This window comes from Myotis myotis, unplaced genomic scaffold (genome assembly GCF_014108235.1).
Source record: "Myotis myotis isolate mMyoMyo1 unplaced genomic scaffold, mMyoMyo1.p scaffold_m19_p_14, whole genome shotgun sequence".
Taxonomy (NCBI): Eukaryota; Metazoa; Chordata; class Mammalia; order Chiroptera; family Vespertilionidae; genus Myotis; species Myotis myotis.
In genome coordinates, this window is record NW_023416318.1 from 4,560,975 (window position 1) to 4,586,833 (window position 25,859).

Below are 25,859 nucleotides of genomic sequence, written 5' to 3' on the forward strand. Positions count from 1 at the left end.
TTTTTTTTTTTTTTTTTTGCCACAGACTAGTGACAATTTAGACACCATGAGTTCAGCAACCTCTGTTTTAAGACTTCCAAAATTCATTTGAGATTGGTAGCTCTTAATCAGGGGCCAATCTGCCTCCTCCACCTCCAGTGAAATGTGACCAGTGAGGGAAGGAGTGGCTGCTGCTTACATCTAGTCCCACTTGGCTGAGACCAGAAATTCTGTCAGATACCCTACACTGCACAGAACAGTTTTCCTGAACAAGGAATTAGGACACCCCTCAATGACGATATCGCTGAGGTTGAAACTCTCTGCTTATTCAGAGTTGGTCCCCCATTGACAGTCAAGATTAAACTCAGTGGAATTATAAGCTTAGGAAAAAAAACTGATACATATATTTCTGAAATATCAAAGGTGCTTGTAAATTACCTTTTTAAATTATAAACTTGAACTTAATGAATATACTTGTACAGTATACTTGCTGAGACTTTTTTCATTATTGAGATGAAATTCACATAGCAAAATTAGCCATTTTTAAAAGTGAACAATTTAATAGCATATAGTATGTTCACAATATTGCACAACCATTACCTTGGTCTAGTTCCAAGACATTTATGATCCCCAGAGGAGAAAGCCATTGATGTTGGCTTGCCCTAACCCTGAGCATATCTGAGGTAAGTATGTTTCTAAAGGTGATTCTGGGCTCATAGAACACAAAGAAAGTTTTGAGCTAGCTTAGACAGGGTCTCTCACTCTCAAAAAACAAAACAAAATAAAGAATAAAATTCAAATACAAAGAAGAATTAGCAAATGGATTTATGACTGCCCATTCTTTTTTAAAAAAATATATTTCATTGATTTTTTTACAGAGAGGAAGGGAGAGGGATAGAGAGTTAGAAACATCCATGAGAGAGAAACATCGATCAGCTGCTTCCTGCACACCTCCCACTGGGGTTGTGCCCGCAACCAAGGTACATGCCCTTGACCAGAAGCGAACCTGGGACCTTTCAGTACACAGGCTGACGCTCTATCCACTGAGCCAGACTCGTTAGGCAGACTGCCCATTCTTTGACATACAGTTGAAAAATCAGTCCCCTAACTTGCTGAGTTTTTTTTTTTTTTTAAATTCTAAATATTTTTCTATTGATGAAAATTACTCATCTATTTTTTATCTTAAGGGAGAAATATAAGTGTGTGTGCGTGTGTGTGTGTGTGTTCGCGTGCGCGCACGTGTATGTATATGCACATGTGTGTGTAGTATACCTATTAAATTAACTGTCTTAAGGTGAGGTTTGCTTTAAAAAATTACTGGAGAGTCTAACTTAAAAAAGGTGGGCTCCAAAAGAAATAGTTTTTGCCCAAGACTCAGATAATTGAAGAGAGACTTTTCTCAAGGAGTATATTTTAAAAACTCCATTCTGGCACTTACTTGAATTTCTATAATAATAATTATGAAACGGAGTTAGTCTTCGCAGACTTGATGGATAGCCTCATGAATATCCAAAGACATTCTCATAACCACGAGCTGTGTAAGAGGATGTACGTTTGGAGTGAAATATAAACATCCTCGCCTGCTTCAGTCCTTCGAGGTTGTGGAGGGCTCATGGCACAGAGAGGGAGCACTGATTTATTGGAATGCTAAGTAGTGCACCGGAGTGTCTGCCACCAGCTCTGAAAATACAGAGCTAAAATAGGGCAGAGACTCCAAGGATTGTACTCCAGCAGCAAACATAGACAGAATTTCTGAGGCCATCTTGTTTTCTATAATTCCTGCATTTACAAATGATTGAAGAGCATGGGGTTGTGGAGACACAAATACCTCCATACCTGTAGCAGCAGGTGATGCTGCAACTGTGTAGGCATTTGGCAAACTTTCTGTGCCTAACTCCTCTGGTTGCACAGGGTGCCTAGTTCTTGGATAGCTTCTCTTCGTTGCAACATACTTATTTTTTTTTCTTTTTTTCTCTCCTCTTTTTTGTTATTCCTCACCCAAGGATATGTTTTTACTGATCTTTTAGAGAGAGTGGGAGAGAGAGGGGAAGACAGAGAGAAACATGGATGTGAGAGAAACACATTGATTGGTTGCCTCCTGCAAGGGCCCTGACCAAGGCCCAGGCCAGGGAAGAGCCTGCAACCAAGGTACTTGCCCTTGACCGGAATCAAACCTGGGACCCATTATTCTGCAGGCTGACGCTCTATCCACTCACCTAAACTGGCTAGGGTGCAATATGCTTCTGAGTTGATCTATCCGTATGGGTTTACAAAGCTGCCAAACCGCTCTGAGTCAATTTGCTTACTGTGCAGTGGCACACTTCAACCTGATGCTATTTAAAGCCTATGCATATGCAAAACCCAGTTCTATAATAAGGAAAATGAGACAAAACTTGTGTTTCAAATGATTTAATTACAATTTAGTTCACAACCTACGACTGAGAATTAATAGCAAGGTCCTTAGGGATAATCTTTACAATGGAGCTGACTGCCTCCAGAAGAATTTCAAGCTGAATGTTGTTGCATAGATCATTCTATAATATGGATTGATAGATATTTTGTATCTGTGCTGTCCAGTACAGTTGTCACTACCCACATGTAGCTATTAAGCTTTTGCAATATGTGTGGTTAGTGTGAATGAGGAACTCATTTTTTAAAATGTATATTTTTATTGATTTTTTAGAGAGAGAATAAGGGAGAGAGAGAGGAACATCCATTTGAGAGCACAACATCAGTCTGTTGCCTCCTGCATGTCCCCTCCTGAGCATCAAGCTCACAACTTGTGCATGTGCCTGACCCAAAATCGAACTCACAACCTCTTGGTACACAGGACAATGCCCAACCAAATGAGCCACACTGGCCAGAACAGAAACTACTTTTAAAAAATGTTGAGTAATTAAATTGAAATAGTCACATGTGGTCCGTTAGTACTGTGTTAGCACAGATTCTAGCCACTATTTCGTTCTTTTTAAAAAATATGTTTTTATTGATTTTTTGAGAGAGAGAGGAACATCAATGAGAGAGAACCACCAATCAGCTGCCTCCTGCATGATCCCTGCTGAAGATAAAGTCCAAAACCCAGACATGTGCCGTAAGTGGGAATCATACCTGATACCTCTGGGTGCATGGGACAATGCTCAACTAACTGAGCCACAACGGCCCGGGCTAGCCTCTATTTCATAAAAACATTGATACTATATGCAATTATGAAGCAACTGCTTGTTTAGTATCTTCTCAGACACAGTTTAAAGAAACAATTAGCATCTAATTCACTCATTTTTTATTCTTACTATTGTTTTTAGTATCTCTTTGTGACAAGGACTGTGGTAATGACTTGATATGGTATGTAATTTAAGTCAGGACCCATGGCCCTCCGGTAGTGCCCTGACTACTAGGAATGGGTATTAGAGATCCTAGGACAGTCATATGTGGCTTGATACAGGTAAGCACAGAGTGCTACTGGGATCCAGAGAAAGGCATTTACAGGGGTGATAAATGGTCATCAAAGGAGACTTGACTTGGGGTGATGAACACCAAAGTACAATATACAGATGATGTATTATAGAATTGTACCCCTGAAACTTATATGGTTTTGTTTACCAATATCATCCAATAAATTCAATTTAAAGAAAAAAGGAAGTCATTTACACCTGATTAAAAGGATATGGTTTCAAAAAGAGGTGACATTTGAATTGAGTTTGAAAAATGAAAAGTAATGGGATGCAGTAACTAGAAAAACTTCCAGCAAGAAACACTTGGAGTTTCTGGATGAACTAAAACAAGATAGTTTTAATAGAATAACTATGTTTATAAGAAAAACAACCATTTCAGCTTTTTGAAAAGGAATGGAAACTGACAAGTTAGATTGATAGATACATGTCTCTGACACGGGACCACATGGAACCTGGAGGTGTTTGCTCTTTGTAGTCTCAATTCTTGGGATTGGAATCTCCCCGGGATACTAGACAAGGTCATGGGACTAGAATGGGAGACCTCCATCATGCCAGGGCCCTGGTGGAAAGGGCTGCAGCGCTGGTGAAAGGTTGGACTAGTCACCAGGGCAGAGAGTCAACTGAGCTCTATCTCTAGATAGAGTGCTTCTCAAACATTAGCATTTCCTGGGGTGCTGGCAAACAAATAAATGCACAACAAAGGAACAAACACAAGGACCCCACGGCCACATCCCACGGAATAATTAAATCAGAATCTCTGTTGGCATCCATCTTTATTTAAAGCTCCGCAGGTAATTCCAATGTGCTGCCAACTTTGAAAACCACTGTCGGAGGTGATCCTTCCTCTCTGAGTACTTGGAACCTAAATATCACGCAAAATAAGGAACTCTTCCAAAGTTGGACTAAACAACAAAAGCAACAAACACGTGAAAAACCTTAATAAAAAAATTCACGATGAATAACAGTCAGTGATATAGGACAAAATTTAAAATACAAGATATCAAGAAAGTTGAATGTAATTTAAAGGAATATAAAGTAATCTTTGATAATAATTAAAACCATAAAAATTAAGGATAACTATAGGGATAGTCAAAGATCATTGAAGGTTTACTTTGTGCCAGGCTGTGCCTGCATTCTGTTGGCTTGGTGATACATATAGTGTGAAAGTACAAACAACAAATAAAACTAGAGGAGAATGTGTGTATGAAGGAACTTTTTTTTACTGACTTTTATTTTAGGTTTTGAGGCAGAACATGGCTTATCATTGCATTGTTGCTAGGATAACTTTCCTAATGCATATTTAACAGATACTTTTCATGGTATTTCAGAGAGAAGAGGAAACTTAGAACATATTTTTATATCCTTTCGGCTTTGGTTCTGTTTCTCTGGAGAACCCTAATACATATGGAAATTGCACATTGGCTCTAATTCTTTGCTGTTTTCTATATGCACATTAACTTATATTTGACTTCACGCTCTGTCCTGTTGAATGTGAATTGATTTTCTCACTCCATAAATTTGAACTTGGTCTTGTGACTTACTTTGATTGACCACAGCACTTAACATATTAACTCTCTAAAAGAGGCATAAAAATATGCTTGTGCCTTAGCTGGTTTGGCTCAATAGATAGAGCATTGGCCTGCGGACTAAAGGGTCCCAGGTTCAATTCTAGTCAAGGGCACATGCCCTAGTTGCAGGCTCGATCCACAGTAGGGGGCTTGCAGGAGGCAGCCAATCAATGATTCTCTCTCATCATTGATGTTTCTATCTCTCACTCCCTCTCCCTTCCTCTCTGAAATCAATAAAAAATATATTTAAAAAAACAAAACACACACATATACAAACAACAACAACAAAAACAAACAAAACAAAAAAAACACGTTCTTTCACAGGGCTGGTGTGGCTCAGTTGATTGAGTATCATCCCATGAACCAAGAGGTCTCTGGTTAGATTCCCAGGCACATGCTTGGGTTTTGGGCTTGATTGCCAGTAGGGGGAGTGAAGGAGTCAGTTGATGGATGTTTCTATCTCTCCCTCTCCCTTCGTCTTTCTCTCTCTAAAATCAATAAAAACATTAAACAATAAATAAATCTGATGCCTTCATTCTTAAAAACAAAATCAAAATAAACAAACAAACAAAACCTACACAAAATAAAACAACAATAGTGCTGGCTTCACTGGCTCTGCTGTGCTGTGTCTCTCTACCAATGTCCTGACCAGCTCAAGGAACATTGTAGAGATGGGAGAGAGTTGAGCCAGATCATTTAAGCCATAGTGTGGATGACTGAAGTGAAGTATAGATGAAGAAAATGATGAAAAAAGGATCAGAACCTGTTATATATGTGATCCACATGAATATTAAAGTCCTACTGATTTTGTCTGGGGGTTGGGGAAATGATCAAACTCTCTTGCAAAGAGATGCAAGTCTTAGATAAGACAAAAGTAAAAAGCATACTGTGTCAAGGCTCAGAAAATAAATTTTTGCTTTAATATTTTCAAACTAGAGGCCTGGTGCACAAAAATCCATGCACTCAGGGGGGTCCCTCAGCCAGGCCTGTACCCTCTCACAGTCTGGGACCCCTCGGGGGATGACCACCTGCTGGCTTAGGCCTGCTCCCCAGGGGATTGGGTCTAAGCTGGCAGTCAGACATCCCTCTGGCAGCCCAGGAGCCCTAGGGGGATGCCCAATTGCCGGCAGGGAACAGGCCTAAGCTGCAGTCAGACATCCTTAGCACTGCTGAGGAGGTGGGAGAGCCTCCCGCCACCACCGCTGTGCTGGCAGCCATCAGCCTGGCTTGTGGCTGAGCAGAGCTCCCCCTGTGGGAGCACACTGACCACCAGGGTGCAGCTCCTGCATTGAGCGGCTGCCCCCTGGTGGTCAGTGTGTGTCATAGTGACCAGTCATTCCCAGTCTTTCTGCTGTTAGGGTCAGTTAGCATATTATCCTTTTATTATATAGGATAGAGGCCTGGTGCATGAGTGGGGGCTGGCTGGTTTGCCCTGAAGGGTGTCCTGGATCAGGGTGGGGGTCCCGCTGGGGTGCCTGGCCAGTCTGGGTGAGGGACTGATGGCTGTTTGCAGGCTGGCCACAGCCCCCAGCCACCCAAGCTCCCAGTGGAGGCTGACTGGAAGCAGGTATCTGGGATTTATTTATCTTCTATAATTTAAACTTTGTTACCTTGAGCAGAGGCCACAGCCAGTCAGGACAGGCAGGAAGCTTGGCTTCCTCCATCACCGGGGCAACCAAGCCTCCTGCTTGCTCCAGCTCAGCGGCTGCTGGCTGCCATATTGGTTGGGTTAATTTGCATATAGTCGCTTTGATTGGCTGGTGGGCATGGCTTGGGGCATAGCAGAGGTGCAGTCAATTTGTATGTTTCTCTTTTATTAGATTAGATGTTAAGTTTCAATAAAAAAGCACATAGTTCATAGAATGATTAAAGTAATTCTGAATTAGTAAATTATGCTAGCAATATAGTAAATAAAATTGAAAGAAAGTAAACTTGCATCTTCATCTTTGAGATAACCCAGGGTATTCCTGTCCCTAGAATACTTCAGAAAACAGAATAGTAGTTGCATGGTTTGTTATATTAGAGAATAAGTCAACTAAGAAATGTTAAGGAGATCTTGCATTCGACTCCAAATGTTCCCTATAAGAACAATGGGGCTAACATTCTTGTAATTTTTCACAACTGTTTATCCCCATTGCTCTGCATGACTTTTGTAGTAAATGTCAAGTCTCCTTGCCTTGACAGTAGGGTAAGAAGCCCAGTAAATTACTTTCTTTTTTTGTTTGTTTGTTTCTACTGGGGTTTTCTGGCTAAATGTGATAGAATAAATTTTGACTCACTTCATGTTCTCCTTAGACAGAAAAAAAAAAAATAGAAACATTAATGTTTATGCATACTTCTAGAATATTTGTCACATCAGAAAAAAAAAGAAAAAGAAGAAAAATGGCAAACTACTTGCTCTTTCCTGATAAAATGGATCCATATCAATGAACCAAATGCATAGTACCTTACAGCTTTTTCTTCCCTTGGCTGTCTTAGAAAGCTTGTTAGCCAATCAAAAAATTTTCAATAAGTTCTTTTTTGTTTCTTTGTTTTAATCCTCACACGAGGATATGTTTTTATTGATTTTGAGAGAGAGAGAGAGAGAGAGAGAGAGAGAGAGAGAGAGAGAGAGAGAGAGAAATCGATGTAAGAGAGAAACACAGAGTGTCTGCCTCCCATGCACACCCAGACCAGAATGGAACCCATAACCTTTTGGTGTAATGGACAATGCTCCAACCAACTGAGCCACCTGGCCGGGCTCAATAAGTGCTTTTGGAAGATTCAAATTTAATGAACATGTGGGCATGTGTTACATATCAGACCCTATCTTCTATCCTGCCCCACAAATATCTGCTCCACGTTGAAGCCATAATTCCAGCATTCAGGAGTTCACTGTCAGGTGGCCTGCAATCCAACAACAGCAACAAAAATGCCTCATATGATTCATAATATAACAAAATCTGAGCAAAATGTACAAGACACAGTGAGGGGGTGGCAAACCTCATCTGTCAGCAGATCTCAGAAGGTCTTCAAGGGGACGGATTCATTAGCCTCAAAAAAGACAAAAGGAACTGCTTGAACAATAGTGTGAGGATGAATAGACAAAGGAGTTATAAAGCCAGGAAGCAGGGGGTTTAGGCTTTCAAAGAGGGAGAATGTGGCCTGCAATGGAAATAGCTAAATGCAAAAGCCTCTTGCCGACCATGTCCGATTTCAGGAGAGTTCCTCTAATTGCAAAGTCCCATAGAGCATTTACATATTGTACTCTTTACCTGGATTTTTTTTAAAAAAATTACAACAGCATTATATATTCTATGAAAGTTAGAATTTATATGTGAGAAAAGAAGTTACATATGCACATTGAACAATTATATAAGCATCTTCAGTTGCAATGATTTAAGATAATTATTTTAGACATGTAAGGGCATATTTTTTCATGTACTCTGTGTAGATATGTAGGTATATTTATGAACAATAATAAAAATGGATCATATTTTCCCCAAATTCTTAGTGTTTTTTTTTAAAAATCACAATATATTTTGAACATATCTCTCCATCTATATTATTTTAAAGAGCATGTTTATATGAAATACTTCTTATGCAATCCTTATTGTTGAACTACTTTTCTTTTTTTTTGGCTTGTTATACCTTAAAAAATCATTTCTCTCCCATAAATTCTTAGCTGTCTAGTTGTTGGGTCAGAGAATACTTTTTAAAATATGTTTATGCATCCTAGTAATTTTCCTATTATATTATTTTATAAAAAGAAATGTGATGAATAACGTTCATTGAAGTTGTGTGTGTGTTTTTAAAACTCCAATCCAGAAATATATGAAATGAGACATGGAAGAACTGTCATCCCACAACACATTCTCTCACTGTCTTTCTTTTCACCCCAACTCCATTACTATTCTGTTGTTTAAGTATTTGGTGTGTACCTTTGCAATCCTTCGTGGTTGATTCCATGTACATGTAGTATTTATTTATTATATATATATATATATATATAATAAATATATATTAATTATATATTTATACACACACATACTAGTAGCCCAGTGCACAAAATTCATGCACATTAAAAGGGAATTAATTTCCCTAACCAGTTTTGCTCAGTGAATAGAGCATCGGCATGCGTACTCAAGGGTTCCAGGTTCGATTCCGGTCAAGGGCATGTACCTTGGTTGCGGGCACATCCCCAGTGGGGAGTGTTCAGGAGGCAGCTGATTGATGTTTCTCTCTCATTGATGTTTCTAACTCTCTATCCCTCTCCCTTCCTCTCTGTAAAAAAATCAATAAAATATATTTTTTTAAAAAGGGAATTAATTAGCACAGATATTTTAATATTGCTATTTGCCCTTTCTCTATAATAGAAGTGTGAGAGATGAAAGGATATTAGTAAAATGTATATGAAAATAATATATAAATTTATTAATAAATAAGCAATAACAAAAGGATATAACAACAACAGAGGCATGATATAAAAATAACAAAAACATGATATGAAAACAACAAAAACATGATATGAAAACAACAAAAACATGACATAAAAACAACAGTGATGCAAACGATGACTGATAAAGTGATTAAACTTATTCTAATATCTCCCTGTACACCACATTAAGAGTGAAAACACTTTTCGAGTGCTTGACTAATTTCACTTGGGATAAAGTATTTACAACTTTAACTTTAACATCACATGCTCTTCAAACTCGAGAGAAAGCAACATATAACTGATCATGTACAAAAACGGGTTCAGGTAGGAACATGCCTACTCTGTGTAGAGTTTGTCCTTGTGATTTATTAATAGTCATCACAAATGCTGGCATCACGGGAAACCGTCATCAAATCAATTTAAATGGGAGGCCAGTGTCAGATGGGGACAAATTAATTCTTGGAATCAGAACAGCCTCTCCCTCTGCAGATCCTGTTAATACTTCAGCTTTGTTAATGTTAGGTCATAATCTTTTGATAATAAATCTGGTACCATTACAAAGACCCCATTTACTATTGAGATTTCTCAATAGCATGATGACTGCACCCACTTTCAATTTTAATTTATGACAGGGCATTCCCGAAGGAGTAATACTATTAAGAAATTCTATGGGAAAAATTTTCCTTTTCAGCATCATCTGTGGAATCAATGGAATCATCACTCAAATATGTGTGAAAATCTCCATCAAGTATATCCAAATTTTCTTTATTTAATTTTTCACATGCTCATTTTTTGGACAAAGAATTGCACGTTTAGATATATTTTTAATATTATCTATAGCAGTGGTTCTCAACCTTGGCTGCACATTAGAATCACCTGGGAATCTTTTTAAAATCCTGATTCCTGGGCCTCATCTCCAGAAATTGTTTCTTTGTTATGGGGTGGGGCCACAACATTAGTAATAAAGAAACAGAATTAAAACTTTATTGTGGGGAGCCGCTACAGTGTTTTGGACAGGTTCAAGCCTTGGACTGATGAGAGGGCACAGTCTTCTCATTGCCACGTGCAAGTCCCAGCTTGGAGAGCAGGGTCTTCCCAGAACAATTACAGTCAGCAGCTGTAGTTGTAAGATTGAACCTATGGTCCGAACATGTGGCCCCACATGCCTGAGTGATGTAGGCTTGATAGAGTTCAGGTGCATGTAGTTGAGTAGGATTGAAACCCAGGAGAATGTTGTAAACATCTTGGTCACGCCCTTACTTTGCCTCATAGCATCTGCTATAAAATAAAGGCATGGCTGTGGGCATGGTCGCTGTCTCTCAGAGAAGCGGAGACCCGGCTTTCATTCTCTTGTCTGTCTTTTCTAAGCCTTTCAGCCACCCCCACTCAGGTTCACTCTTGGCTGTGCTGGCGTGGCACACTTTATAAAGATCTGCCTCCACGCTCTGAGGGCAGGTTGTTGCCTCAAATCCCGCCCTTACAGGAAACAGCTCCAGGAAACAGCTCGGGGGAGGGCACACCATTGCCAAGACAACCCCTGTAGGACTGACTTCCTTCCACTTTGTCAGGGCAGTTCTGGTCGTGATGAATACCACCCAGGGTTTTTATATAAGTAGATATTATTGCATGCACACAATTTGTTATTTATAAAAATACTAATAATTGGCCCTAACCAGTTTGACTCAATGGTTAGAGTGATGGATCATGAACTGAAGGATCTCAGGTTTGATTTCCGATTGCAGGCTCCATCCCTGGCCCTGTTCAGGGCATCCATGGGAGGCAACCAATCAATGTCTCTCTCTCTCTCTCTTTCTCTTTCTTTCTCTCTCTCTCTCTTCCTTTCTCTCTCTCTCTTCCTATCTCTCTCTCCCCCATATACTCATTCCCTTACATTCTCTCTAAAATCAATGGAAAAATATAATTGGGTCAGAATTAAAAATACATCTATATTAATAGTTGTAAATATTGTCTTTCAAATAATTTAGATCATAGGCGTCTTTAATACCAGGATATAAAAGTTTGATTCTTTTTAACTGAGTGTCAATATTGCATGTTACAGATTGGCATAGTTTTACTAACTCCAACCCTGGTTCAAGTAATTACAAAGAAATTTACTTTAGGAGCAGCTAGTGGAACTATTTTCCAAAGTTTTTAAATTTATATCTGAATTTAATTCAGATATTACATAATGGATACATTTTCACTGTTTTAGTTAAGTACAGAAATGATTAAAAGTTATTAAAAATATAAAAAATAGTACCAGAGTAGCTGGCTATATTGATTTATTATATGTTTCAAAATAGTAATAATGTGAAAAATTAAATATACTTAAGGTGAAAAAATAACATGACAAGATGACAAGGCATTTTAATCATGGTCTCTCTGAGGAAGTGCCCCTAACACACCCACACATGGTCTATGATTCCTGCAGGTGAAGTGAGATTTGAAGAGCCATTAACAATAAGAAATAAAAGACTGAGCCACAGTATTAAAGGCACTTTCACATACAAGGATTTGAAAGACTATACTTCTGTAGAACGGCCTTCTTGTTAGCAAATAATCTTTTCTCATCTAATTCTCAATTTCTTTATCTATTAAATTGTAATAATAATGGTAATATTTGTTCTGTCTTGCAGAACTATTGTGGAGTTAGACTGGTAAGAAGCTGCATCATAATTCATATGTAAGCCAAAGGATCATCCAAGTATGAAATCTTGCATTGAAAACTGCTATATGTGTGCATGTGTAATAATTACACATATATAATTATTAAATGATATAGATTGTAGCAATACCTGCACTACATTAAGAGATGGTCACCTAAGACTTTTTAAGGGCAGGTTTCTTATGAAACATTCTGTCTCAATGTTACATGAAATACAATGTTATGTGAAATCTATGTATCATTTTTTGTTGTAGTTTTTGGTTTCTATATCATAGTCACTTCAGTTATTGAAAAATCTTCTAAGTATTCAGAGGGTATTATGTAATAGTATTATCAAGTTTTCATATGACCTGTTGAGAAATATTAGTAGCCTGGCCAGTGTTGCTCAATGGTTGAGCATTGACCTATGAACCAGGAGGTCATGGTCCAATTCCTGGTCAAGGCACAGGACAGATTCAGCTTGATCCCCAGTAGGGAGCATGCACAAGGCAGCCAATGGATGATTCCCTCTTATCATGGATGTTTCTATCCCTCTCACTCCCTCCCCCTTCCTCTCTGAAATCAATAAAAATATATTTTTTTAAAAAAAAGAAATATTAGTAACACATTAAAATTCTCAACTCCAAACTTTGTGTTCCCAGATAGGCAAAGACATCTATGGGCCATTTATAAGCTTTTAGTAGGTGGAGATATGATTTTTAAATCATGGCCTTTCCTTTTTTGAGTTTTTGCTTCTGTTTTATTTTCTTTTTAAAATCTCCAGAAAGTGCAACTTGCTAATTTACCCATTAAAAGCCAAGTGTAAAATTTGTATATTTGGCCCTAGCCAGTTTAGCTCAGTGACTAGAATGTTGGCCTGCGGACTGAAGGGTCTTGGGTTTGATTCCAGTCAAGGGCATATACCTTGGTTACAGGCTTGATACCTAGCATTAGTTGGAGGCAACCAATCAATGTGTCTTTCTCACATCATGTTTTTCTGTCTTTCCACTTCCCTTCCACTATTTCTAAAATATCAATAGAAAAGTATCAACCAGTGAGGATTAACACAGAAAATATATTTGATGCTTTCCACTCCCCTAGAATATAAAGAATTTTGAAAATATTTCTTGTTTATACTAAGAAACAGAAGGTTTTGTAAATCATATTTGGTTCTTCTTGCTAAATCACATTTACAACAAAGCCAAGTTTTATTCTCACCATCATCATTTTTACTTTTAGATTAAATGTGTATATTCTCTGTAATAAACAGTCCTTACATACCTGGAAGTATTTGTCATAAATTCCAATAAACATGAAGTCAAAATGCAGAATAGACTATCACAGAAAAACTATGACTAACAGTACAGAGGTAGCATTTAGCAGATACATATTTATTGTTCAAAGAAATCAGAATAATAAATAAAAACAGTGACTGAGTGAGAACAACAGGAGGAACAACGTTTCTATAAAGAATGAGAATAAGTCGTAAGAAGAAAACTTGTAGTACATTAATTATAGAAGCAAACGTGTCAGGTCCAGTCTACAAAAACAGGTAAGTTAACATATTCAGCCCCAACCTGCCAAGATAGGCTAGTCTTTCAGTCGGGATCATCCACAAATTTTTGCTAAAGCGGTAATTAAAAAAAAAAACATATTTAGTTGGACCCTGCGGGATCCACTATTTAGAAGGAGAAGGAGCTAAAACAGTGTTCAAGTCTGGAGAGCTAGTGAGCACTCAGAGAAGCGGATTTCCATGGGGGAGTTGGCCAGATTAATTCACTTATTGTGTATCAGTTAGAAAATTTACACTAGAAGATTAATTACATGTTTCTCCTTTTGAAGACCCAACATAGGAGGATATTAATGCTCCTGAGAATTAATGTTTCCTGAACTATTCATGTAAAAGAATTCTATCAATGAACATGGCAGAGAAAAACAACTTAGAGATGTACAAGACAACTTGCAGAATGAACATTATTAGACCCCACATTAAAAACAAGAGCCATCTGGAGAGTGTACAGAATTTAAGTTCAGAAAAATAGCATAAATAAGCCACTGCCCAGGTCTACCTCTGTCCCCAATCATGTCACCTGATGTACACTCTCTGCACAGTGGTGCTATCAGTCATGTGAATAGGATGATATGTTAAATGGTTTTGGGTGAAATTAAAGTATCTACTACCACTGTGATAGCTATGTATGTTGTCAGGTGGGTACTGAAAATGTCAAGAGGAACATTTTGTAAAGTATATGATTGTCTAACCATTATGCTGTATACCCGAAACTGATACAAAATAATATGTAATGTAAACTGTAATTGAAAAATGAAACGTACAGTTCTTTTAAATTATGTATATAACAATAAAAATATTATTATTAATAATAGTTCAAGCATTCATTTCTTGAAAGCACATTACTGATTTTAAATAACTCAGGGTAGCTTTACATTACACACTTGCCTTGGGATACTCCAATTTGGATGAAAAACCAAATATGGAGTTTTAACTCATCAGGAACTGGACCCAACTTTGAATAAGATCATTGAAAACATAAAATACATTGGAACAGCAATGTTGACGTTCGCAGTGGCACTGCCATGAGTATTTCTCTCTCAACCAGGCGGAATCCTTCACCATTCTTTGAAGTACTTTCATTCCCTAAACCTTTCCTTTGGACTGAATATCTTTCTTTGTAATCTGTGCTACCTCCCGCCAAAATTTAATCATCTTTCCCCATATTTTCATGATTATAGAAAATCTTTCCACCACTCCTTACAGAGAATGAGTTTTTTTTTTCCCAAACATGTTGAAATTGCCTTATTATTGGCCTTACTATACTGGTATCATTACCATTTATTTTACTTATCTCTTATGGAGACTACAAACCCATTGATTTTTTAATCTTGCCTATTTTTTAATCTTGCCTATTCATCTCCAGATTCACAAAGTTTAACACAGGGCCTCTGTATGTTACCAGTAAGTAGAATAATATGTATTAAGTGAAATACAATTAGTTTTCTTGATTTAATATAATACCGAGAATCAGCAAAATCAATATCTTAAAATAATGTTATATTGGATGCCATTAGTTGAGTGACTTTGCCAGTCATACCTGTAGAAAGTAGCAGATTAATTTTTTTTTTTACTTTTGAGTCTTCTATTTTTTGGAATGAATTTGTGAAGTGATAGTATGTTTAGCTTGTGCAAAAATAAGAAACTTGGCTATCTGACAGGGCCAGTTTCTGTCTCTAGGTAACACTAGAGCAGAGGTCCCAGTCTACTGACAGCAATTAACCAGCCGATCCTGAAAGCTAACCTTGGCCAACAATGAGCCACCCTATCTACTAGTGTGCTTCAACATGTCAAAGCAAGGAATCTCAGGTTCTGTTTTGATGACAACAATTGTCTGACTTACAGAATTCAGCAGAATCTCTTCCCAACCTCAATCATTTGCAGGGTAGGACTTCTGCCATTCCTGCTCTTCACAGAATAATGAGAAACTACAATAAGCAATGTAATAAAATAAAATGTCATTTAACTAATATCAACATTAGTTTTGTGACATTTAATTTAGGCAGAAATGATCACTAATGTAAATTTAGCATGGGAATAGAAATTATACGTTTCCAAATGGGCACTGATAAAAAGTAGCAATTTATGTATATACTATTATTTTATTGTCCATGAATGAATGATAGAGATGTGCAGAGTTGTTAAGAATATTCTTGGAGGCATGAGTTCAGAAACCAGCCCTGCTATGTACGGAGCCTTTAGTAAATGGCTTTGCCTCCATAATAGTAAATATTTTGTGGTTTAGTTGTAAAAGATTAAAAAAGATAATGTCCACAGTAAATACTGTTATTAAGTTTGATCCTACATATGCTTTTTTTAAAGCACTAATCTTTTTTTTTAATTGAATATATTGAGGTGACATCCTATATAATAAAAGGCCAGCAACCATAATGGCGTAATGACCAGAATGACCAGTCGACCAGTTGCTATGAGGGGCAGTGACCACCTCTCAGTCCCTCCCTCCAGCCTGCAGGCTCCAATTACTGGCTGGCCAATGGGGAACCACGGGGGAACTAGGGTGGGTGGCTGCGGGGCAGGACTGGGACTGGTAAGCGGGCAGAAGGCAAACCTCTTGGTCTTTCCCCCTAGCCCACAGGCTCTGATAGATGGCCAGATGGTGAACGGGGAACCAGGGTGGGTGTTGGTGGCAGGACAGGACTGAGGACTGGCGAGAGGGTGGAAGATGGCCCTGATCACAGGCTAGGCCTAGGGACCCTACCCATGCATGATTTCATGCACTGGGCCTCTAGTTAGTTAATAAAATTATATAGGTTTTAGGTGTACAATTCTATAATATATCATCTGTATATTGTATTGTGTGTTCACCATCCTAAGTCAAGTCTTCCATCACCATTTATCCCCCCTATAATCTCTTCTGCCTCCCTCCACCCCCATTTCCCTCTGGTAATCACCATACAGTTGTCTGTGTCTATGACTTTTGGGTTTTGTTTTTATTTTTATTTATTTATTTATTTATTTATTTATTTATTTATTTATTTATTTATTTATTTGCTTAATCCCTACACCTTTTTCACCCAGCCCTGAAACCCACCTCCCATCTCACAGATGTCAGTCTGTTCTCTATCTATGAGTCTGTTTCTATTTTGTTAGTTTATTTTGTTCATGGGATTCAACATGTGAGTGAAATCACATGGTACTTGTCTTTCTCTGACTGGTAAGCATCAATCTTTATTGAGTTTCTATTATACTGCAGGTAGTAAGCTAAGTTGTTTGCATTTACCATCTCATTTATTCTCACAATATACTATTATTATTTCCTCTTCAGATATGTCACTGAAGGCTACAGATGCTTAGTGATTAGCTCAAGTCCTGAGCTAGGGATTAATCAATATACTTTCTACTTTGAACATGAATTATCAGACTTTAAACCCCAGGTCCTTAACAACTCTACTCTAAGTATATAAGTACATTATACCTTGTTAAAGATAATCAATTTATTGTGTCCCCTTCATTTAATGAATAGGAAACTTATAGGCAGATTTTTTTTATCTATTAATAACTCATCAATTGCTTTTCTATTCCTTTCATCCCATTATTTTCTGTTTCTTTTTTTAAAATATATTTTATTGATTTTTTACAGAGAAGAAGGGAGAGGGATAGAGAGTTAGAAACATCAATGAGAGAGATCGATCAGCTGCCTCCTGCATGCCCCCCACTGGGGATGTACCCGCAACCAAGGTACATGCCCTTGACCAGAATCAAACCTGGGACCCTTGAGTCCGCAGGTTGACGCTCTATCCACTGAGCCAAACCGGTTCGGCTATTTTCTGTTTCTTTAAGCCATCTCAAATTATATATAAATAAATAACATAAGAATTTGAAATATTTAACCTATCAATATTTACTAATAGATTGCCCATGGCACTGAGAAAATCTCATAAGAAATTGACAGCAGTTTATTTTGTCAATACTCCTACAATAGAGTTAAATAGGTATGTATATCAATACAAGTAATCTTAGTGCACGAAATAAATACAGGGGACTGTCTTAATGAAGGAGAAAAGACCCCCAAAGCATTAGAAGTTTACAATGCGAAGAGAGAAAATTGGGAAGAGGTATCCCACAGAGAAAAAGAGGTCTTAAAAGATACCTATGCCTCTATAAAAGACCTTCACTTTATTTCCCCTTTTGACAAATATATGAGAGCTAACTAAATTACAGAGCCTTCATTTTCTGGCATTTATTAGAATCATTTCAAATATCACATCTATCTATACCTAGTAATTCATATATGTAGGTGGGAGGATGTTGAGTGGTAGGAAAAGGGATATGCATATGCATAGATATGTATAGAAAACTCATATTAGATAAGAAACTAAACAAAGGTATTATTCTCCATTAAATAATTCCCATAATTGTGAGGAGTTAATTATTTGTGTGCTCATTCAATGCCTGTACACTCCATGAAAGCAGAGAAGATATCTATTTTTTCATTTGGGTATTATGTCTAATAGTGTTTGTGACACATAGAAGTTACTTAATAAATGGATTTTCATTAGGAGAGTAGTGGAGTGTATAATCGAACTAATGAACGAATGGAGTCTGGGAATGGAAAAGTGGACAAACCAAGCTTACTCACAGAAAAGAGTCCTAATTGAAGAGTAGTTTGTTTATTTTTGTGTGTGTGTTTTTAAATATATTTTTATTGATTTCAGAGAGGAAGGGAGAGGGAGAGAGATAGAAACATCAATGATGGGAAAGAATCATTGATTGGCTGCTTCCTGCAAGTTCCTTACTGGGAATCAAGCCCAGAACCCAGGCATATGCCCTTGACCGGAATAGAACCTGGGACCCTTCATTCCACAGGCCCTAGCTCTATCCACTGAGCCAAACCAGCTAGGGCAGGGATTAGTTTTTAAAAAGTCAGGTTGGGTGATGGAAAACTAGATTTTTGTGATCTTGAGATCACAAAAGAAATTTTAATTTGATTTGGTAGAAATAAAAAGCAAGTAGACAGGATAATGAGAATAAATTGAGAAATAAAATTGAAGATTATTAGCAATAATCAATGTGGTTTATCCCATTGATTACACTCTTTTTTTTTTTCCCAAAAAAATGTTTTGGTAGTCTTAATTCATTTCTCCCTTCTCTTGAGCAGGGTAATATAATGGAAAAGTAAGGGGCTGGACCTGGCAGGGTAGCTCAATTGGTTAGAGCATTGACCCAATATACCAAGGTTATGGTTTTGATCCCTGGTCAGGGCACATACAAGAATCAACTAGTGAATGCATCAATAAGTGGAACAACAAATTGACAAGTGTTTTTGCGTCTCACTCTCTCTCTCATCTCTCTCTCTTTCTCTCCCACCCTTCTCTCCTTTCCTCGCTCTCTCTAAAATCAATCAATAAATTAAAAAATTTAAGGGGCTGAGAAGAGGCTTACCTGATTTAAGATAAGAAGACAAGGAGAACAGGTGGTATAAAACAAGATTAGAAATCAGAAACTGATGGTCAAAATTCCCACGTTGTATTCACAAAGCTACAGCTTAAACTGTGGAGTAGCCCACTGTATCAGTGGTCACCAAGGCCACCCTCAGGTCAGATGATCCACTAGAACATCTCTAAAGTTATTATGCTCATGTTTATTCTTTGTGAGAGCAAGAGAATGTAGATTTCGAACAGCAAAGAGAGAGGTGCATGAGACAAAGTCTGAAGGAAACCAGCTGCAAACTTTCAAGTGTCCCCTTCCAGTGAAGTCACATGGAGTGAATGTCATTTCCCCCAGGAATGACGTACGACAACACACAGAAAACGTATTGCCAATCAGGAAACCTCATCCTAATCTGAGTCCAGAGTCTTTATTGGAGGTCAGTTAAATAGTCCTTCACCGCCTTTGTGACTGACTTCAGTTACTCAAGCTCCAGACCCTCTGATAACAAAGTTGTGTTCACCACAAATCACGTTAATATAAACTATCTGGAAAACTAGTATAGTGTGGCTCAAGGCCTCAGGCATGCAGACACATCAAATGGAAAATTTCAGGAGCTCAGTTCCCAGGAGACAGCCAAGGGCTAGCCCTGAAAACAGGCCTTTCCTGGGACTCTACATGGTTTGAGCAGAATTAACCCTTTCCTGTGCACCCACATTTAAAAAACTGCCAAAATGTTTATTAAACAGGATTGTCAGTGCAAACCAAAAGGTAGAAGAAGGTTTAAAGAGAAGACAGAAAAGGGCAAGTCTACTGGGGATAACAACCCAATGCTACAAAAAACAAAATGCATAGAATTTCAAAAAACTGCCTCTACTTTACAAATGAAAGGGGAAATTATTTAGCAAAATTCGGTTGACATTTTATTAAAATGACAATGCGAAGCACTTGATGAATACCTGGGAAGGCCTGCCCTTTACATGTCTATTCTTGAATCATGAAAATGAATTATTAGTTATAAGGTATTAGTTCAGCTTCTATGGATGCTATATTTATGACAGCCCAGGCCAATAGCAAAAGATGCATTGAGAAAACAAGCTGGCAAATATACCATTAAATTTAAATATTCTCTTGTCATTCCAACCCACTAAGGGCCCCATGCATTTTAATATCAGCTTAGACTCCCTTCGGCTACTTCAGTTAATATTGAAATTCATGGTCCAGTAGAAAACATCCAACTTTATTTTTTTTTAAACATATGATTATGGAAACATAGATGCATATGCAGTTTTGCTCAGTGAAGGTCTAAAAGGGACTCTTAAATTATGAGTTGATACTGATATAGAAGCAAATGAAGTGAATTCTTCTTTAAGAAGTCTAAAGAATGTTGAAATTTAGAACATATTGGGGAATACATACATACACACACACACACACACACATACATACACACTGAGTGGCCAGATTATTATGACCACCCCATCAGTACTCCATTGGGCCACCTTTTGCCTTCAATACTGTGGCGATTCTTCTTGACATTGACTCCATGAGATGTTGAAAGGTGATGTGAGGAATCTGACACCATGCCTGATGAATAGCACTGTCCAGTCTTTTGATAATTTCATAGAATTTGTGCTCAATATGTGCTTGTTGAGCATAACCCAAGGAACAGATTAAAAAATTTGGATGGCTAAGAATACTTTACACATAATAAATAATTTCACCACAGGGATACAGATATGTTATATACTTTCACCTGTTATTCAATCCCTTAAGGCAAATGCAAAAATAGAAGTATTATGCAAGGGAATAATGAAAGGGGTAAGGGTGCGAGAAAAATATTGGCGTAATGGAAGAGAAAGAATTAGATTGGAAACAAAATCAGTAATTAGGCATCACCTGGCCCACTAAGGCAAAACTAATGTAAAACATTGGCATGTAGCATAATGCATGTTTTCCAGGTCTGGCTTAAAATATTAGTGCCTAAAAGAAAATAAAAATGGGCATTAATTTGCTTTGCATAGCCAAAAAGTGTTAATATAATTAAAAATAGTATAATATGACATTCAAAAGAAAGTTCACTTTTAAAAAAAGGAGTGTTTCTCAGAAAATATGATTTAAATAGAATATTTAAACATTTTAATCCATCTACTACTAAGACATTGCTCCCTACTGCAGAGTTTTCCTGATATCACAGAGAGGGGTACACATATGCAGTTTATTCCAGCTGGTTAACAGCACTATTTAAATTCAGAAGCATCACACACCGCTCAATAATTTACAGTCCATGTGGAACACTAGATCATATATTATTTATGATAGCAAAAGCTCAGGGACATAACAATAAAGAATGTATTTCTTAAGCTCCAATTATTGCCTTTCGGGTCACTTTACAGTGAAAAATTTTTGATTTGCTACTTAGGGAAGTCACTATTCATACCAGCCAATGAAAGAAACAACACTGATGGATGGCAACCTCTGGAGTGAGGTTAGATAGCAAAACTAATGGAAAGGTGGGTGGTGAGCCACCAATGGTTGCACTCACAATACTCCTGAGTCGTTCAGATCTGGAAATTATCTGTAAGCAGGGCTGACCTGAGCCATTAAGAAAAAAAGAAAAGGCATCTGTCTAGATGCCAAGAAAGTACTCTTTCCCTGCTAAAAATAACCCTTCCACCTAGTTCACTGAAGCCACTGAGGGATGATCTATAATCACATCTTCATGTATTGATTTAAAAAGCATAATAAATTCTATGGAATACCACAATGATGCCACTCCCCACTTAAGGACTAAGGCATTCACTCCACCAGTTTCTGGATTTGTTGGCTTCATAAAATGTCACCTGAGCCCCTCTCTGGCAATTGCAGGATTCAGAAGAGCACTGACTTCCCAAGGTTGCACCACCCTCAATGAGGAGCAGCCACTATCCAATGACGGGTCCATGCAAGGGAATAAAGTCTTGGCCTTTTTGCTTTAAGTAAACAACTCTAGACGATTATTCCAAGTCCAGAATTCCCCATGGAACAAGCTGAAGACTTTGTGGTGACTGTATCGCAGTTCGGTGCCTCCCTCTGCCCTGTCCCTCACTCTGCCACTGTTGTTGATCACAGAGACACTCGTCAATTTCACCCACAAATACCAGCTTCAGAATCTTTCCTGGGGAATCTGACAATATAATCCTTCAGGATTCCTCAGGAAGAAGACTTTAAACTACAGATTTGGAGCTGCCACCAGCCAGCTGGCAATGGGAACTCCATCGCTGCTAGAATGTGGAACATTTTAGTGCCTTGCTTGTGTGAGCAGTACAGTACTTGAGACCTTCACCCTTGTAAACCAGAAGGGCCATGTGCACTACTAAGAGCATATCTTAGGTATTTAAGAATTCTGTGTAAGTAATAATCATTAGGACAGGGGATTAAATGGTTCTAACTAGCAACTATTGATGCATTGTGTAAAAAAAATTAAAAGGCAGTGTATGATTAATGACCAATTGAAAGCTCAGAGTGAACGCTCAAGGATTTCCTTGGTAATATATACCAAAATTCTATTTTTCTGCAGTTGGAGGATCTAAAAGCCCTTAAGATCAAGCACAGGACTTAAGTAGCAAAGTTGTAGAGGAAGTTGAATTCTAAAATTTGGAATATGCCTTACTAAGATCAGGACCCTAATTAGGAAAGAATAAAACCCAGAAATAGGTGATAAGGCTCATCTGGGCAAATGCACTACAAAATACAAAATGTTCAAATACTTCTGAGGACTCAGGACCTATCTAAGAGGCCCACTACTACTTGTCAAATGCTAGAGCTGCCCCTTTGATTGAAATCAATGTATGGATCATTACCTTGCAAGAAAGCATGCACCCCAGGCAGGATCTACCCACACCTCTCCTTTAATCCACAAGATCAATAGTTAGGATCTAGTTACAGCATAACCAAACTGGGAAAGTACAGAGCCTGCTACAAGGGGAAGGAGACCATGGCCTAGATTCAGTGCTGCACTCAGTCAATATTTACTATTAGGTGTCAGGGGAGACCTTGTAGGGTTATCTTTTGAGGATGCTGGATTAAGGAGAGAACATAAAGTTGAAAGAAGAGTTTATGGATGAACTCCTATCATATAAGAGTTAATATCTTGGCAAGGTACTTGGAAATGATAATGGCATGATCTAAGGTTGGTTTTTGAAGCTTGGGAAGGTGATGGCCCATTCTGAATGATATAGAAATGCAAACAACATATGACTAAAAAACTCACTAATGGGGAGATAAGAAGACGTTTGGTCTACCCAAATGATGCCGTGTGCACTGTTGAGCAGTTCAATGGTTGCCTCCCACAGATCAGAGCTGGCGGTTAGAGATGGCTGTTAGAGCATTGGGCTCAAACGTTGGGATAGGAGTAATAAGATAAAAAAAAAATTGAAAAAAAAAGGTGGTGGACAGGAGGTGCAACCATCATAATAAGTAAGACTATCTGAGAGGTAACAGAATAATATATAAACTAAGGAACATCTATAGTTCCTATCAAGATGCTTAAAAATACATGAAGTCCCTAGAGAAGTAGTCTCAACCAGGAAGAATTTTGCTTCTCAAGGGGCATTTGGCAATGTCTAGGGGTATTTTTGGTTGTCCCAACCTGGAAAACGATGCTACCAGCATCAAGGAGGTAGAGGCCAGGGATGCTCTATATATCCTACAATGCATAGGGCAGTCCTCCACGAGAAAGAATCCCCCAGGCTACATGCAATGTCCGCAGTTCTGAGTTTGAGAAACCCTGCTGCAGAAATAAGGACGATAGAATCAAAATAAATTAAGGATAGCTCATCAAGAGGTAGAGGGCAGACATTACCAAACAAGTCATAACTCTTAGGTTAATTTCCAGGTTGAGGCCAATTTTCCAGATCCAGAACCCAAGGACTAAGGGAAACATTGGGATCCCAGGAAAAGACATTGAAAGGCCACAGGTATTATATAATGTAATGATTCACATAGTCCTTTCCCAAAGAGACCAATAGCCATTCACTTGGGTAACTGCATACTGGAAAAGGGGAATACACAAATATTTTCAAGATTACTGGGCAGAGAAGTCAAGCAGATACTATTTAAGGACAAAAGAGTTATTAGGGCTCCTATCAGGGGCATATGTGTGTATGGGGTGGGGGGAAGCTGATAATAAATGAAGGCTTGGTACATATTGGAGTCTAAGTGTGTCTGCAGTTTCCACAGACCCAGTCAGTAATTATTTTCAAAGTCCTCAAAGTATATTTGAAATTAACATGTATAAGATTTGACAGAATTCTAAAACTCGTTACTTGATCTGCATCAGATAAGTTACAGTAGTGGAGCCTCTATAACTGCTTTTCCTCACTGCCAGGCAATTAGTAAAACAGACTCACTCTGTTATCCCAGAGAGAATGGTCGAAAGTATTGTCACCTTAAAAAGATCAGGGAGGTTTCCAGCAAAAGTGGTGTAATATGGACTATTGCCTGAAGCAAATAAAATATGAGAAAATTTATATAAAGTAACAATCTTACAAAAAGTAGATATGAAACAAAGAGAGCGTTGTGTGAAATATGAGAAATAAACAAGGAGAACCCGAATATTGTCCAAGTTCACTATTCTTGATAGAGCTTTCAGCCACAGCACAAGAAGACAGAACCCAAGAAGAGTCTGGCATACTCACACAATTGAGGCTACAGAATTGAGACTCCAGGGAGAGCAAGGAGGAGGGAATGTTAAGGACAGCAGAACAGAAAGCAACTTAAGGAGAGAATTCTGGAGATCTGCAGAGCATCCTCCTCGAACGTTCAGCAGAGCAGTGATCAATGCATGTGTAAGAGAAAACTACCTGGCCCAAGAAAAGAGTCACTTGAAAGGACTGAGGAAACTGTATCCATTACTCACACAGAGTAAGAAATATTGCTTACCGTACACTCAGAATTACAAACCTCATAACCCATGATGGTCTGAGTGAGCAGACTAATCAGAGGCTTTTGCCTTAGTGGTAATACAGGTCTGGCCTCACCTAACAGAACTATAATGCTAGTCCAAAAAGGATTAACCTGTTTTTCCAAATACTTAGCAACCTCCCAAGATTCAACACCCAAAAAAGTAAAATTTACAATGTCTGACATCAAATAAAATAGTACCAGACATTTAAGAGTCAGAATTAGCAGATGCTGTTATAAGTAAAATACAATTAAAGAGCTTGTATACTTCATTCATTCCTGCTCCTTTCTAAAATTAAATTAATAATAATAATAATAATAATAACCTGAGGAAGTCAGTCTATGACAGTTTCATCTAATCATCAAGTCAGGTACTGGATCTTCTCTTTGGGTCTTTTTATTCACTCATAAATCTCATAAAAAGAGGCAAGATACAAGGTTTCAATTTAGGCTTAATGTAGAATCAGTCAGTTCAAGCTTTGGTCTACTATGGTTTTGCTCTACTACAAAATAGTCTAAGAAAAAATATGACTCCATAACTCTTAAATTATGTGCTGCTGCAGTCTATGTATTATTCTAGGGTATTTCATGAAGAAGGATTTCCTGTCTGCAACAGTCTTCTAGATTTTTTTTTTTAAGTCTGCTAAGCAAACACACACATATTTCAACACTTTGTCTAATCACAAAAGTTAGGGTCTGCTTATTAGAACTTTGTGTTCTTTCCAGAAATAGACTGAAAATGGCCTCTTTGTCTACTCCAGAGCTATAAGTGGGGAGCCAGGATTAGACTTGGAGGTGGTTCTCATCAGAGAAACTAAAATTCTGCCTGAAATTCTCTGCCTGAGATTTTTCATATGTATCATCTTCTTTAGGTATAGGCACATATCCAAATACGATC